The sequence below is a fragment of the Acinonyx jubatus genome, chromosome B3, assembly GCF_027475565.1.
Source record: "Acinonyx jubatus isolate Ajub_Pintada_27869175 chromosome B3, VMU_Ajub_asm_v1.0, whole genome shotgun sequence".
In the NCBI taxonomy this organism is placed as follows: domain Eukaryota; kingdom Metazoa; phylum Chordata; class Mammalia; order Carnivora; family Felidae; genus Acinonyx; species Acinonyx jubatus.
In genome coordinates, this window is record NC_069386.1 from 64,320,001 (window position 1) to 64,336,711 (window position 16,711).

A 16,711-nucleotide genomic window follows, 5' to 3' on the forward strand; every position below is an offset into this window, starting at 1 on the left:
GTACAACTTTTAATACGACAAAATCAGTTTCTCCTTGACTCAAATTCCTGAAAGGACCCGACGAAATGCTGTGCTAAGCAGGACACCAGGTATCATTCTTCACAGATCACAAATATGGGCATGGGAGTTATTAAAAACACATTCTAGGGGCACTTGGGTGGCTCAGTTGGTTAAGCATCTGGCTCTTGATTTCGGCTCAGGTCGTGATCTCATGGTTCGTGAGTTTGAGTCCCGCATCCGGCTCTGCACTGACAGGGTGGAGCCTGCTTGGGGTTCTTTCTCTCCCTCTCTCGCTGCTCTTCATCTCTCTCTCTCTCAAAATAAATAAACTTAAAACAACACCCACATTCTAACTTTAAAATAGTCACTATCAGTAAATCCCCATACACATAACTGGGCCCTAACTATAGCTTCAGTCTACTTATTTGGGTTCTGTTTTCAGTTAAGCAGAGACAGTTAACAACAGGCAATCCTAAAAATGATTACTATCATATCTATCATATCATATTACTATCATTTCATGTCTTGGTGTTTCACCCATTGACAATATGGTATAATATGGGAGGGGAGGAGTTGGCCTCAGTTTGTTCAATTTTTTTGAAAAATAGGCATAGCAGAGGCGCCTGGGTGACTCAGTCAGTTAAGTGTTGGACTTCAGCTTAGGTCATGATCTTGCAGTTCCTGAGTTTGAGCGCCGTGTCGGGCTCTGTGCGGACAGCTCAGTAATGCCGACAACATTAAAATCTGGAGCCTGCTTCAGATTCTGTGTCTTCTTCTCTCTCTGCCCCTCCCCTGCTCATGCTGTGTCTCTCTTTGTCTCAAAAATAAATTGGCATTCAAAAAAAATTTTAAAAAATAGGCATAGCAGAAAATATATTTCCCAAAAACAGTTGAATCTTTCCAAGCTGAAAACCTCAGAGCCTGTCCACATGGACTTCCTCAGGTGAAGCTGGATGACTGGAAGGAAGCCAGGATCACTTCCTAACCACTCTGCTACACTCAGCCAGGCCCTCCGGAATTCATTCCCTTTCCTAGATGTCTTCAAAGTGTTTAGGGTGAGGCAGTGAGCTGAGAGAACACATGAGAAAGTCTACTTATATTTATTTTTATCTAAAAATGAGAAAATTCATCATCATTGAAACAATATAGAATTTGACCCTGACAACCTCATTCAGACATGAGTTGCAGCACAAGAATAGACTGAGCGAGGTAACAATGCACAATCCCTTGTGCATTCGCCTGGTCCAGCCTATCCCAGTACATATCCTTTGTATCTCCCCAGTTAGATGGGCTTCCAGATCACGTTGTCTCATTTTCACTAAACGGATCCTCAAAGGATGGCCGCATGATTTGGAAAGATTCCTGCAGAAGAGCTGGTCGTGTAAGCTCATGCAACTCCTTCACTGACTCCTGATTGAGTGCTTCACTGTTCATGCTACAAAAATAATGATGGCCTAAATTGGCCTAACAAAAATTCAGGAAAAAAGTTTTTAAATTATCAGGAAGACTATTTGAGATTTAGATATACATTCACAATTACTAATAATGACCTTCACCCTGTTCACGTGACAAATATTTCCTGAGCACCTCCAGTGGATCGAGCACTATTCTAGGTCCAGGAGATGATGGTGAACAAAAAGACAAATTCTTGCACTCATGGGAAGAAGGGAAGGTGTATAATAACCTAAAGAAACAAATTATGTAGAGTATTCAAAGGTAACGTGAGACAAAAGAAGCAGGGAAAGGAGATGGGGAATGCCAAGGAAGGGCTTATAATTTTAAATAAGATTATCAGGGGTCTTACTGCAATAATGATACATGATAAAAATCTTACAGTGATGACCAGTGACACATATCAAAACTAAACACCCACTGCATGAAAACAAACGTCTACAGTTTTAAAGCAGAGGCACTGGTTGGGGCGCCTGGGTGGCTCAATCGATTGAGCGTCCTACTTCGGCTCAGGTCATGATCTCTCAGTCTGTGAGTTTGAGCCCTGCATCGGGCTCTGTGCTGACAGCTCGGAGCCTGGAGCCTGCTTTGGATTCTGTGTCTCCCTCTCTCTGCCCCTCCCCTACTCATGCTCTGTCTCTCTCTCTGTCAAAAATAAATAAACATTAAAAAAAACTAAAAAAAAAATAAAGCAGAGGCACTGGTGAGATTCAAAAAGGAAATATTGTTTTAAAACTTTTAAAAATGCACTTCAAAATTAGTTCATTCCATTAAATCTTCCATTTTGCATGTTTTAAAAATAAATGTAATAGCACAGTGGGAACTGTATATTATTTATAAATAAAGAAATAAATATTCGTATCATATGTTAGAAATAAGTTCTCCAAAAAAGCTTTACTGATGGGGTAAAGAATAAAAGAATTTGGGGACTCCTCCTCTCAACTACAACCAAAATAATTTTTCTTTTTATTACATTTTTTAAATGTGTATTTATTGTTGAGAAAGAGAGAGACAGAGTGTGAGCAGGGGAGGGGCAGAGAGAGAGGGAGACAGAATCTGAAGCAGGCTCCAGGCTCTGAGCTATCGGCGCAGAGCCCTACACAGGGTTCTAACTCACCAACCGTGAGATCATGACCTGAGCAGAAGTCAAATGCTTAACTGACCGAGCCACCCAGGCATCCCATAAAGTAGTTTTTCTAAAATAAATATCCTACTATATCTCCTTGCTTATTTAAAGTCCTTTGAGAGCCGCCTGGGTGGCTCAGTCAGTTGAGCGTCCGACTTCAGCTCAGGTCATGATCTCACAGTTCGTGGGTTCAAGCCCCGTACCAGGCTCTGTGCCGACAGCTCAGATTCTGTGTCTCCCTCTCTCTCTCTTCCCCTCCCCTGCTCACACTCTGTCTCTGTCTCAAAAATAAATAAACATTAAAAAAAATAAAATAAAGTCCTTTGAAAGTTTCTGATTGCCCTATGGAATATATCCAGATTCTTGGCTCTTGAGACCCTGAATGACCTGTTTGCTCTCTCCTCCCAACTTCAACCTGCATTTCTGGGAGACTGAACTCCTACTTCCTAGGGTAGACCATTCTCTCCCTCACATCCTGGATTTCATACACCCTGTTACCTCAACTGGAAACCCTCTTTCAGGGACCTCTCTCTCTCTCTGTCTCTGGGCCCCATTCTTCACTTGGCCAACTGCTCTTTGTTCATGATGTGAGTCATTTCCTCTAGGAGGCCTTCTCTGACTCATCAGGCCCAGCTTAGTTGCCCTCATAAATGATCGGTTGGGTGCATATTTATTCCAGCCTCCCTGTGAGCAATGGAGACGCATGGGTTTAGTCTGGGTCACTGTTGCTGCTTCAGAGCCTAATCCAGTGATGGACATAATCAGTGTTTCACACAGATTTGTTCAATGAGTAAATGAATAAACAAATGGATGTAACCATGGCATATTTAAGTATTGCTACTAATTTCATAGCTTCTTTCCACACTAGTATAATTTAAAGTTCCATTGATTGTGCTGTCATAACAGCTTCTTTTATATATAGCTTTAAAACAGAACAATTTCACCCTGGATTTTAATTATTTTCACCTTGGGTAGTGTGATCACGGGTGGGATTTGACAAGTTCGTGGTGCTTTGGATTGTTCCTGGTATACAATGAATACTCCAAAAATATTTATCATCTGAATTTCCTTGAGAATGTAAGATATGGTCCTCAATTAGGGCAAATATATGTTCATCGATGATTAATTTTCACAAGACACAACAATGTCTTGTGACTAGGATCTGTAATTTTATTTTGCACTACTGAGAAGGTTACCTCTCATTCAAATTTATGAACTTGAGATAATTTTTCCTTTTATATTTTTAATTTATTTTACAATCACACTGTGAATATGATATGTGGATGATTATAAAGTAATAACAATACACCATATCTGTATAATTGTTTTATGTGTTTTGCACGCGCGCGCGCGCGTGTGTGTGTGTGCGTATCCAGATGTGTCTTCCCCTGGTAGCCAAAGGCTGTCCTTACCTCACTGACACCCGGTGGTTCCACAAGATCCCACCTTATTTATGATCTGCTAATTAGGAAAAACATGAGAGTAAATGGGACTATAAGGAACCAGACCTTCCTCCTTAAGAAAGACTGGTCACATACCCCCTGCTGGGAATTATGCAGGTCTTAACTCCTCCCGGTTGCACCAATCCCCTAATTGCTCAAGCCTTGGGACAGCAAAAGGACATGACAAAAGAAGAATGTTAAGAGCAGACAGACCTGGACTGACTCTTGTAGTAGTCAGGCTACATTCTTTCCACAGAATTCTCTTCATTTTTTTTTTCTTCATTTTTTTTCCCCTAAAAGCAACACCAATTTTTGATGGATAGTTAGGGGCAACTCCTCGCTTTGACCAGAAAAGAATCAAATCAATGAATGTAAACACAGAAAGAGATGCTGTTTGTTTAGAAGGACATGCTCTTGGCATTTAAGCAGACAGTCTGCAATCTGAGCTGTGTGTTGTGTTGATAAAGTACATGGAATTTGAGAGAGCATTTTTTTCCATGATTCAGTATGTTTGGTTTACCCTTAGCTATAAAACACCTTTTCATACAAATCTGCCTTTCCTTCTAAGACATACATATGTAAGCCATCTTGACAAACTGATCAAGTCAAGCTGCTAATAAATTTATTTGATAGCTATTCTTTGCTTATCCCGAACCTCCTAAATATCTAAATTCCCAAAAGTAATAAAAGACTAATTTTTATTGCATTTTAATGGAGCGATTTGGCAATCTTTTATGCTTGTGTTTTATTTTAATTACAGTGAAAGCCTTCAGAAAAGCTTCATGCAAAAGATACAAGTAGATGGGGAAAGGAAGGCAGGGAGAGGAGATGGGAAGTGAAGGGGTTTGCTGTGCTCAGAAAGTGCTTTTCATTTCATTGAGTCCTTACAATTCATTCTCAAGTACAGTAGCTCTGTTGTGCGAGCAAATCTCTTTGCCTAGACCATAATAATTGAACTTTTACAGATTTCTCAAGTACATCGGAACTGCTGCTAAATCAGAAAGGGTGAACTGAAGCCTGCCCCACTCTACCACACTTACTCATCTCCAATGCTATGCTGGATTTATTTTTGACACTAAGAAAAGAACCATGAATTTTTGTCAACTGCAGCATGGGAATTTACATTTGTTCTATAAAATGCACTGAAAGGACCAGCCTGCTCTTTGAGAATGGGAAATGTAATCTATCCAACTCTCAATAAACTTGAGAATATATATCTGGTTAAACCCATCTAAAATGAGATGCAGTCCTGGCAATATGGTGGGCTCAGAAAGGCTGGCAATAAAAGTAGATATACAGTATCTGACATCAGATTGTTTCAAGCTTAATTTCAGTAAAGTAATAATGTCAGGAAAAGAAACGCTCTGTGATGCACAGATTGATACCATTAGATAGAAACTATGCAATGCCTTATGAACACAACCATTTTTGACTTGATATTATGAGTAAAGAATAGAGCAGTATTCCATGTGCCAGCTTCAGATTTGTGGTTATAAAAGTTGACCCGAAGAGTGGTCATGGAAAGGGACAAAATATGGCATATATATTCTTCTGCAAATAAAATCAATTGGGATTATATTACCCTAAAATATGTCCTGTATAAATGCCCTCCACAATTTGCCCTAGGTAGCAAGTAATTGCCCACAATAGACCAGAGAGAGCTTTCAGACACATAATATTAAACAAAGAATGTGTATGTATCATAGTCAAATGAAAGGAAAGCACCTCTGTGGCACTTCTAGCCTCAGCAGCAGAAGAAATGCATGAAATAATTGGGGGAAGGCGATGGATATCTTGAGAAACCCAAGCATTGAAAGCCCAGTTCCATTTATTTTTCTCTTAAATTGCTTTTTCCAGTCAATAAATAATCACATAATCACATCCTACATTCGGTAGAATATACATGGTTGCCGCCCTTAGCAGGTTTCATGTGTGGGCTCACACCTCTATTCAGGATTCCAAGTGTCAGGCCTGCCTTTGGTTTGCATGTTAACAAATGTCAAGTGTATTCTGCCTTCCAAAACAATGGTGTTTCTGGTTTTACTTGTCCTGTATGAAAGATCAGTCCCTATTCTCCTTTCTCTTTTGGAGAAGACATTATAGCAAGTTCAGGTACAGAGGAAGTTTGTAAAAAAAAAACGAAGTTGAATACACCCATAAAGGTAAAAACACACATGGAAATATACACTCCATTCCTCCATCCGTAAACACACACACACACACACACACACACACACACACACACACACATTTTCTATCCAAACATGGCTGGAAGCCCTAACAAAGAGATTGCTTGGATACACACTCTAGAAAACAAGAAGAAAAATAACCCATAAATAATTTTCCATTGTAATTTTGGAAAATATTTTGGTGTGCCTAAATCAATAACTAATGCCACAATTAAAAATTATTCCTAAATCCATTTCATTAAATATTGTGTACGTTCCCAATTATGCTGTGAAATGAATAAAAGAGAGACGTTAAATTTTTTTCTTTCGCTTCCAAAATAATGAAAAGATTACTGACAAATCAATACTGCTGCTATTAATAGTTGCATCCTCAAGCCATTTTGGGGGAAACATTCTGCTTTCCCTATTTGTACACCATGAGTCTGTCCTCTGTCATTCCCTTTCTCTTTAATCTTGTGTGAGTGTACAGCTCACTCGTCCTTATTTTATTGACTCAATCACAGGCGTACTGTCACTTTTTATAAAATGGTCACTGCAGAATCACATCAAGCAAATTTTTGATTCTGCAGTCAGTAATTTAGTGCCTTTATGGAATTGCAATTTCAGGGCTCACTGCTTGTTTTTCTAAAATGTACTTTAGGAATTAGTTACTCCAGCCACAAATCAGTTGAATTTATGCACAGTTGTAATACAGTTTATGGCCTCATGGTACATTGCTTCAAAAACAGCAGATGTGAAATTATGATAAATATAATGAGTGTTTTTTTGCCTGATCTAGTGGAGTAGAGAAGGATCTGGAGCGTGTTTACCTATCCCATACAGTACATTTAATGTCTTAGTCAGGAGCCCTGACAATGGCTGATTAATGTCCTCATCTCCTTTATTAAAGATAAGAGTAGCACTGCAGTCAGGAGATAGAAAGCACACCATAAATCTTCGTAAAATGAGCAGTCAAATAATCACTCATCAGAAATAAAATCTACATACATTAACACTAACACTCAGCCTTTCGCGCACGCTCCCATAAAAAGCAAGAAGAGATGGCGGACCCGAAGTTTTAATTTGAACTAGTTCTTTAAGTTGAGTATTACCAACCCCGTAACCTGGATGCAAAAGCTGGCATTTAAAAGCACATGCGAAAGGAGCAGATGCCTCATCATTACATTAAGAGCATGAAGCAGGCAACAATTAAGCGATTCACTGGAAAGACATAATGCTGATCTATGCTAGCAATTAATCACAGAATACATTAGACAATGATGGGTGACCTACAAATTTTTGACAAAATAATTTTTCATCATGTTGGCGATTTCTTAGCCTAATATGCCTGCAAGGCACAGAGTCAAAACCTGTCATTTATTCCATCGCTCCTTGACAGGCGGCAACCTGTCTTCCAGACAAAATGAACATTATCTGTGCTCACTAGACATTTAGTGCAGGGCTTAGCTTATGACTAATGATAATCGGCAGACAGAAATGTTAGAGTCTGAAATAATGTTCTCTTTGTTAAAGAAATTTCTTGAGGTAGAATTTTCTTTCCCGAAAGATGTATAAAGATAAAACCTGGTTTTTATCTGGGTTTTAATGCAACTCCAAGAACCAATATTTCCTTTCTACCAAAATAAACAGAAGGAGGTAACCATTTTTTAAATTAACATCTCATTTGAATACCTACTCTTGCCTGAAAATTTCTTACGTGGTTAGAAACTGAGATACAAAGGAAAGCTCAGGAGATAGAGCCTTAAACAAGAAAATATGGGCAAGCTGTTTTGTGTTCCAGGTTTTATTTTGAATCTGGTGGAAATAAGTTTGAAACATCATGAGTGCGTGTGCCGCAGAATATAAATAAATGAAGACCGTGTTGAGAAATGTACTCCCACCTCTCCTATATCTCTTGGTTTCTATCCGTCACGAGGTTCTTCAAAGCCTGAGACAACGTAAAGCATATCTGAGGAAAGCAATTTTGAGTGAGAGAATTGCATAAAATTGCAAATTTATTAAATGGATCTAAAATTCCACAAGCAAGTACTTTATGTTGTACTTATAATTAATATAATTGTTTTATGCACTTTGGATAAAGAGAAATGGATTTTTTAAAGTTATTTTTCTTGTGTGTTACATGTGCAAAATGCCATCCTAGAGGTAGATTTTTCTTTGGATTCAGGCACCAAATTCCTATTAGCCTTAATGGGACTTACACATGCACATTGATAGGAGAATATACCCCTTAGGCTGGAAATTTAAAAGAACAAATGGCAAGGACATCAAAATAGTAAAGTCTAATTTAGATGATCCATAAGCCTGCACAGTTACTTTCCTGAGAAGGCAAACAAATGTTATGCCTTATGATGTTGCTGATTGTTTTGATAGCCCTGTAAATACATCCTCTAGACTCATTACTTAAGGGAAAAGTCTGTTTTTATCAAGCAATACAATTTTTGACCATACATGTTTGGTTTAAATTACATATATTTTTTCAAATCTGCATAATGCATTATTGCAAGTTATTATAATATAGTTTACCATTTCAATCACAACATCCTGCTTTGTATCTCTTTGTACCTATCATACAGCCTGTACATCATTCTTTTCTCAAAGATGAAAGGGAGGAGGAAGAACCCAAAAAAAGGCTGTTGACCCTGAATTATAGGTATTTTATTAGATTTGCCCCAAATTCCTTCTGGAAAGAATCTGGTTGGTGCATGGTCCACATTGTTCTGATCAGATGGCTGCTGGTATTCTAAATCACATACGTTTGTTTTACCAGCATACAAAGCCAAATAAATAGTCATCTACCTGGCAAAAGTGGGGCTCATTCTGTTATTGTTCCAAACAATTCAGTGAAAGATGCTGAGAAAATTACCCCTTCCTCTCTAAATATAACCAGGGTTTCCAGTTCAAGGATCTGGGTATACTGAGTATGAAAGCTAATATTTAAATGTCTGTCTAATCTCAGGATAACAAACAACTTTAGCCTTCAGTGATCACAAATCCCTCATTTTCCGGGCTTTCATTTTATCTCTTGCAAAACAAATATGAAAAAATTATCACCCTTTTTCCCCATCACAGGGCCTCGTTCTCTGTCATGTACCTATTGATTCATCAGCAGCAAGAGGCTTCTAAATGAGGGTGATGAGAACCTGCATATTGTAACAGGTCTCCCCCAGAAGGCTACAATTTTGCCATTTACCAACTGGGTTAGAATTGCTGCTTTCCTGCCAGGGCGAAGCTAGTTCTCTGTCTGTTATTCTCACCTCTGTAGGCAACCCTCCAGAAAATCCTTTGTGTTATTCAAAACTTTGAAAATGTACCTCAATATACGTATGAATGAGTCCTATGTGCTTGCACAGTCAAATGGTCATTTGGTACAAGTCGCCCATTAAATGTCATGCAAATGTAAATTAAATTTGAGAAATGTAAATTAGTATTTTGAAATGTAGAAAGTAGCCAGGGTAGTTTGGAGCCATGGAACTAGAGGTCCATGCATGCTAATTCTAATTCTGGAAGTAGCTTATTTCACAAGTTTGACCTCACTTCCATTTTTTCTCTTCCGGCTCTTACTTACTACATCTCTCCTTTTCCCTCATCTGCCCTTCTCCCTCTGTGTCAGCCCATGGACTCATCCCTCTGTCTGTCCAGATGTAAAATGGAGACAGAAAACACAGATTCAAACATCTGGTATCTGGATCATAATCACAGAGTGTTGCCCAGGAAGAAAAGTTTGAAAACACATAGAAGAAAATAACTAGCGAGGGACTTCTATGAGTATGTAGATAATGACACTGCACATGGGACCTGCTACTTTGTTCCTGTTTTCAAACCCACACTTTATTAAATAAGGGAGATTCAGGAATTGTTTTCAAATCATGCCTTCAATTTTCTGTCTTCTCCTCAAGTTCACAGGACAGTGGTGACGATACTGAGTAGAAGACAAAGTCATAACATCACTGTACATTTGAATGGAGGGGATTTAGAAACTATCCACCCAGTGCATGAATTCCTCTCTACAACATCAGAGGTAATGACCATCTGTGTTTACGCCTGTTCTCTAGTGATGTGAAATTTACCTTGAGTGAGACTGCCTTCCCATAAGAATATAAAAAGTTTAAAAATAATAGTTACCATTTATTTCACATTTACTGTATATCAGATGTTGGGGAAAGACCTTTACATACGTACCCTCATCTAAATCCATTTGAAGGATCGTAAACCATTTTAAGGATAAGTAATGAAGAAACTTCCATGGGGACCGAGAGCTACTTAGTTCTATCTGAAACTAAATACACTTCTCGTGGTGAGTGCTTGTTAATGCAGATGATTGTTGGATCACAATGTTGTACACCTGCAGTGAATACAATATTTTAAAAATAAGTAAGTAATTTAAAAGTCTTTGCAAGAAAACTAAATTTATCATAAATCAGATTACAGATATTAAGGTTTTGGAGCCTAAAGCGTATGCGATGGTTCTCCTAGGTGTCACCAGAATCGGATGTGTTTTCAGATCTCTCGATGAAGCTGCATTTTTGACAAAGTAACTACAGTATATTCACTTTACTCTTGTCCTTAGTATAAGAATTAACATGGAGATTTTCTGAATCATTTTGATGTTTTTAGCACTGACAGTTTTTCATCATTTTTGACTAGCATAGAACAGGAAAATTGCAGGTAAGATTCTCTCTTCTTTAGGCTTCAGTGATTCTGGCAGTCTTCCAGGAGACAACAAGCCCATGTATGCCTCCTCTTTGCCTTCGAAAGATACCCAATTTATCTCTGAGAGCTCCAGAAGTACATGTTTTTTGAGAGAATTGTTCTGCCTGAATCCAAAGGAGGTAATAGAATCCCTGAATCACAATTTATATTTTGAGATCTCATTAGTTACTTAGTATATAACAACTACCAGTGGAAGATTCTTACCACTGTTACTTTGCTTCAATCATTCCCATCTTTAAAGCAGATGTGGGCATTTGGGTTCTTTTCATACTTTGAAGGAAACATATATTGAATTGTGAGAGCATGCAATGTAAAACTTCAATTGATAAAAGTATCAAAGGTAAGCTAATATAAAACCTTATTCATTCAATATCCCAATGATATGGGGGCAGTAGTAATATACAGCTAACATGTAGAAGTCCTCAAATGTTAAGACACAGCCTTCTACTTTTTGTGGAGGGGAACAGAAAACCACAAATAATTTTGTGCACTTTCTGTCTGGGTGGTCTTGGACAAACCAACATTTGTCTTTGTAGCCAAAGACAATTCTTACCTTTCTGGTCATATGTTACCTGATTATCTGCAGTATTTATCATAGTAATAATTTCCATCTTCTTGAAACATTTTTTCTGGCTTCCATAATATCATGATCTCCTACTTTTCCCAGTGGGACACTAGTTCTCCTTTTCAGACCGCTTTACTATCTATGTATTCATCCTCTACCATACCTTAGGCCCTCACTTCTGTGTATACACATGCTTTCTGCTTGTTGAATTCACTCAGTCACGTGGATTTAAACAGCATCCATAAGCTAGACTTTTAACACCTTACTGCCTATCTGACATTTCCACATGGGTATCTATTAGCCATATCAAACCCATGACCCCCGAACCAAAAGTAAGCCCAAGACTCTCTTCCCTCTGTCTTTCCCAATTCAATAAGTAACACCACCATCTCCTCAGCAACTCAGGCTAAAATTCTAGGTGTCATCCTTGATTTCTACATTTTGTTTACCCTCAGCATCCAATTTTTCATCTAGCCTTGATGATTCTGCTCCAAAACAAATTTCACACGTAAACAATTCTTTCTCCACTATTACCAGCATGGCCTAAACCACCATGCCTGCCTTGCCGTGGCATTCTATCTGGTCACTTTTCTTCTGTTCTTTTCTTCCTTCATACATTCTCCACACCACAATCATCCTATCCTTTCACTGTATAATCATACCACATCACCCTCCCATTTAAAAACCTTCCAATAGTTAGCATCAGAAAAAAAAATCCAAATTTTCTACACTGGCTTGCAAAGCTCGCATGATGCCTGTCCCTGCCTATCTCTCTCTCTTCTTTTATGGTCCTCTTTTCATTATGCACAAACCACAATGAGCTTTTTCCCCTCCCCTGTTTGTCATTCATTCATGGCTTATTAATGCACTACAACTTTTCATTAATTAGTACCTCTGCCTAGAATGCTCTTCTCCATCTTTGCCAACTGGCTTCTTCTTATCATTCATCTATCAGCTTAAATACTACATCCTCAAAGAAGACTTTCCAATCAGCCCTGCATACTCCTTGGAGAAAGGCCCTCGTGCATCTTGTTCGTAGCTCCATCCCCCAACACCCAGAACATGACTAGCACTTGGTGGACGCTCAATAAATATTTGTTGAGTGAATGAATGGGCTTCATTTTTCTTAACTGTAAGATGAAGGAATTAGATTGGATAATGGTGAAGCCCTTTTTAGTTCAATTGTATTAAGTATACGAGTTGGTCACCAGTAATTTAGGGCATTCATATCGAATCTACTCTATTCCAATATATTTTTCCACTTGAAAAGATTTTCTTTCTCAATGATAAAAGTGATTAATAACTGATATTGTTGAGCATGAAGATGTCATATCTTTTGGAGGTAATGTTAACTGTGGCTATTTTTATTAGCCAAAAGTACCAGCACCCTTTTTATAAAGCTGTTTTGACACAAATCTGTTGTTGATGTTTGATTTATTTGTCCACAGCAAAAAATTTATATGCTAATAGGGATGTAAATAGAGATGAGGCGATACATAGCATTTTATAATTTATCATCATATCAGATCTTATATTTTTTAACAGAAAAGATAGAGAAACACACTGTTAAGACTAACACATAATGAAAATCTATGCATGTCTCACTTTATTCTCTTTACATATATACTTCTCTTACTGCCTCTACAAGATACACACCTATTTCAGGATGGTGTGATTTAATTCATTTATCCAAGCTTTTAAGAACTTTTGCAGTCCAGTTTTATGATTATCATTACCTATCATCTTTTACCATCTGGATGAATTTCTTGAAAACAGTATGTATATCATACTCTACTGTGTCTTAAAATGTCCTGATCATCTGAGGACTTAGAAATAATCTCAAATATAAACACAAAATAGTTGTCCATATATTTCAGAGATTTATATGGCTAAAGTTTCCTGTTTTATATTTTTCTCTGATTGCTTCATTTGCCAGCCTCATCTTCTGGATCTTCTTAAAAGAAATGATTGTTTCTTATACACCCCATTGCTTTTGAGTCTTGCATGAAAACTATATATGCCTGTGAAGAGTTAAATGTTAAATAAGCAGCTTCTTTAATTTGGTTTTTGGTCTCCCAAACTAAAGTTATTTTTATGTTTTATCTACCCAACAGTAAAGTATCAGTGCCGTCATGGAATTACTTCTTACAATTCATTACATTAAACAGTGGTTATAATTATAGACACATCCCAGTGTATTTTACAACTGTGTCCTTTCTTTTGCATAGATGCAGATCCATATTCCAGGGTAAAGCAAAGGCTTGTATTATTTGGTCACCTTCCCAATAGGTCATTTCTGCAGCATTTTCCCAAAGTGAGACAGTCAGTCTCAAACACACAGAGCCTATGACCTTATCCTATGATGATTTTTTTAGTTATTATTGAAGGATAGTTGACATACAGCGTTACATAGGACTTAATGTTAGTTACATGGAGGGGAGTCTTACACCAAATATATGGACCCATATATGGGAAACATGAACACATTGTCATTATCACTTGATAGCTGATAGTTATAGTGGAAAACAAACAAACTACCCTTTCTTTTTCAGGAGAACACGATCTTTAAGCCACATTCCATTTATCTATATCAATGTTTGCAGAAGTAAATATCTTAGGGTACCACCCACGTAGTTATTTGTTGATTCATTCCTGTAGTCCATCAATCTTTTTTCAATTCGGGGTGCACGGCTAGGGTAGTGTGGCAGCATATATTGCATCTCTATGATAATTTAATTTAACTGTAGTGCGCTGGGGTCTAGATTGCTCCTCTTAGCAGCCAGAGGTGACCTAAACAGTGCCAGGGCCTAGATTGTTGTCAGCAATAATTACTGGCTAAAGAGAGCTTTGACAGAAAATGACATTCTGGAGAAATATCCATCAACAAGAGTCAGAGTGTATATAAGGATATATATAAGGGTATTTTAACAAAACCATAAATTTCTTTGTCAAAACAGGTTGTAATTTATTGGCTAACCAAGTCTCTAAACTGCATTTGCATTTTTGTTTAAGTCTGTATGGTATGTGTTTGCTTCAGGCATATTTCCTTAATGGGTTTATGTGTACTGATAATCTGGAAATGAAGTAAATGGCTGGGCTAAATACTGGAGAGAGTACAAAAGGAAAGAAGGGGAAAAAATGTTGCTCATATATTTTCTCATTTTTCTGCTCACACAATAAAAATTCAACTTTAAAAATCAAAGGAAAGAAGTAAATGGCTCTTCCCTCTTTAATTACCATACTTAGGAAGAACTGTAAGTACACACACCATTTCAGCAAATGGCATTGGATCTGAGTGATGCCATATGATGCTGAACTAAAATGTTTGCCTTAGAAAGTGCTCTTTCGTCATGTGCTGGCTTTCTCAGCCCTTATTTCTGTGAAATAGAAGTCAAAAGAAAATGATAGGTGTCCCAATGCTATGACTGCATAATGCTCTCCCACCCCCACTCCCAGCCTTTTAGGCTAACCTTCTTGGAAAGTATCCGTGAGCAAAACAAAACAAAAACCCACTATTGGGCTAAGTTAGCATATCTCTAGGTGGTTATAGAAACAAATTGATTTTCATATGGGTTTACATTAGCTACAAAATAATGACTAAAGCGCTCTGTCCTAGTGACACCGCTTAGCAACGGCTTGCTGAAGGCTGTGGGATTTCTGGTTAGCAATTTAGCCTTCCTGGTAAGAACGAGTGGAATGTTTGTTTACACAATCCATTTGAGAAGAGGAAGAATGAAAATAGCCCCGAGGCTATCATGAACATTAAGAAGAAAAGAGTATGTTTGGAAAACTTCATCTTATAGAAAGTTTTCTAACACTACTGTCCCAAACAAAATGAAAGGAGAGGAAATCAGAAGGCAGTCCCACTGTCCAGTAGCTTGTTCTTCAGGAGCCTCAGATCCTGGTAACTGAAACATTTTCTCAGACAGACCTTATCGTGTTCTCCCTCTTCCTGAAGCAATGTCTCCATTCATCCCAATGGGGTTATTGCTGCATAGTGATGAGGAACCTCAGGGTTGTAAGTGACTTCAACTTCCATCTTGTCAAGTACTCAAACCCTCATTCCAGCGTTAACATGACAAAGTTCTTCTTTCATGACGAGGATCTTTCATTTCTTTGTCTACTCCACGAGAAAGGCTTTAATAGTAAGGGAGTTCCTAGAAGGAGTTATTTCAAACCATACATATATTCCTCATTTGAGGTATTTACTCATGATGAGCTTGGTCTGTAACAAAGAAGCCAGCATATGTTTTACTCTACCTTGTATTTTTCCTGCTGATTTCATAAGTATGTATGTATATATATATATATATATATATATATATATATATATATATCTTGATTCTCAAACTGCATTGTAAATTCATCAATAATAAAGCCTTTGTCTCATATACAAGCCATTGAATCCCACCCCCCCACCCCCGAACACCTACAAATATGAGTCGTTGGCACCTGAAAAGTGCTTATAAATACCTGGGGCTTGATGATGTGAAGGGGACTATTTTGTATGTGTAAGAGCAGGATATAAATCTCAGTAATAATTTTTCTTTCTTTATTCCACAAACTACTGAAAGTACCTTAGTTTCCATCCATGGAGAGAAAAATTAAAGAAAATATTGCCCTGACCTCAGTGAGCTAATAGTCTGTAAGAAGAAATAGGCTTCAAATAAATAATCACAATGTCTTAGGATACATGCTACTATCAAAGTTTGCATGAGGTCCAGAGAAAGAAAAAGAAGTAGAGGCTTGAGTTGGTTTTTAAAGAACATATTCGAAAGGAGGAAGGTATGGGAAAAACTTTCAAAGTAGAGGGAAAAGTAATCATTGTTACAACTGGAATGTAGTGAATGTTTGAATTATTGAAGAAAGAGCTGAAGAAAGCTAAGGGTCCAAAAACATAAATGCACGCTACCCACAAACTGTTTCATTCTTCAGAAATTTCTTCAGGTGCTGCCCCCAGCACCACACTCTTCATTTAACCTCATCTCCATGGCAGACATTTCCCTTCAGATCCAGTTCTGAAGCACTGCATCTATCCCGGAGCACACCTTCATCTGAGACACAAATGTTAGCTCCCTTTTGTCCTTTTACCCATGATCATGGGACAGACGCTGAAGGCCCCTACTCAGGAAAGAGTCCAAGCCCCTCACCCATCCACGTACACCAACAAAAGCCTAGACAGTAAACTTGGCCAGGGAACTTCTGTTGCATGCCTTGCAAAAGAGTT

The 16,711-nt window shown here is 38.0% G+C and overlaps 1 long non-coding RNA gene across 1 annotated transcript in view; it reads left to right on the plus strand.

Moving 5' to 3' along the window:
* Nucleotides 1-16,711, plus strand: part of LOC106985823 (uncharacterized) — a 66,383-nt gene that overhangs the window by 2,962 nt on the left and 46,710 nt on the right. The window contains exons 3-5 of the long non-coding RNA XR_008299237.1: nt 10,106-10,227; nt 10,360-10,503; nt 10,683-11,038. This is a non-coding gene — a long non-coding RNA (uncharacterized LOC106985823). The remainder of the gene's footprint in view (nt 1-10,105; nt 10,228-10,359; nt 10,504-10,682; nt 11,039-16,711) is intronic.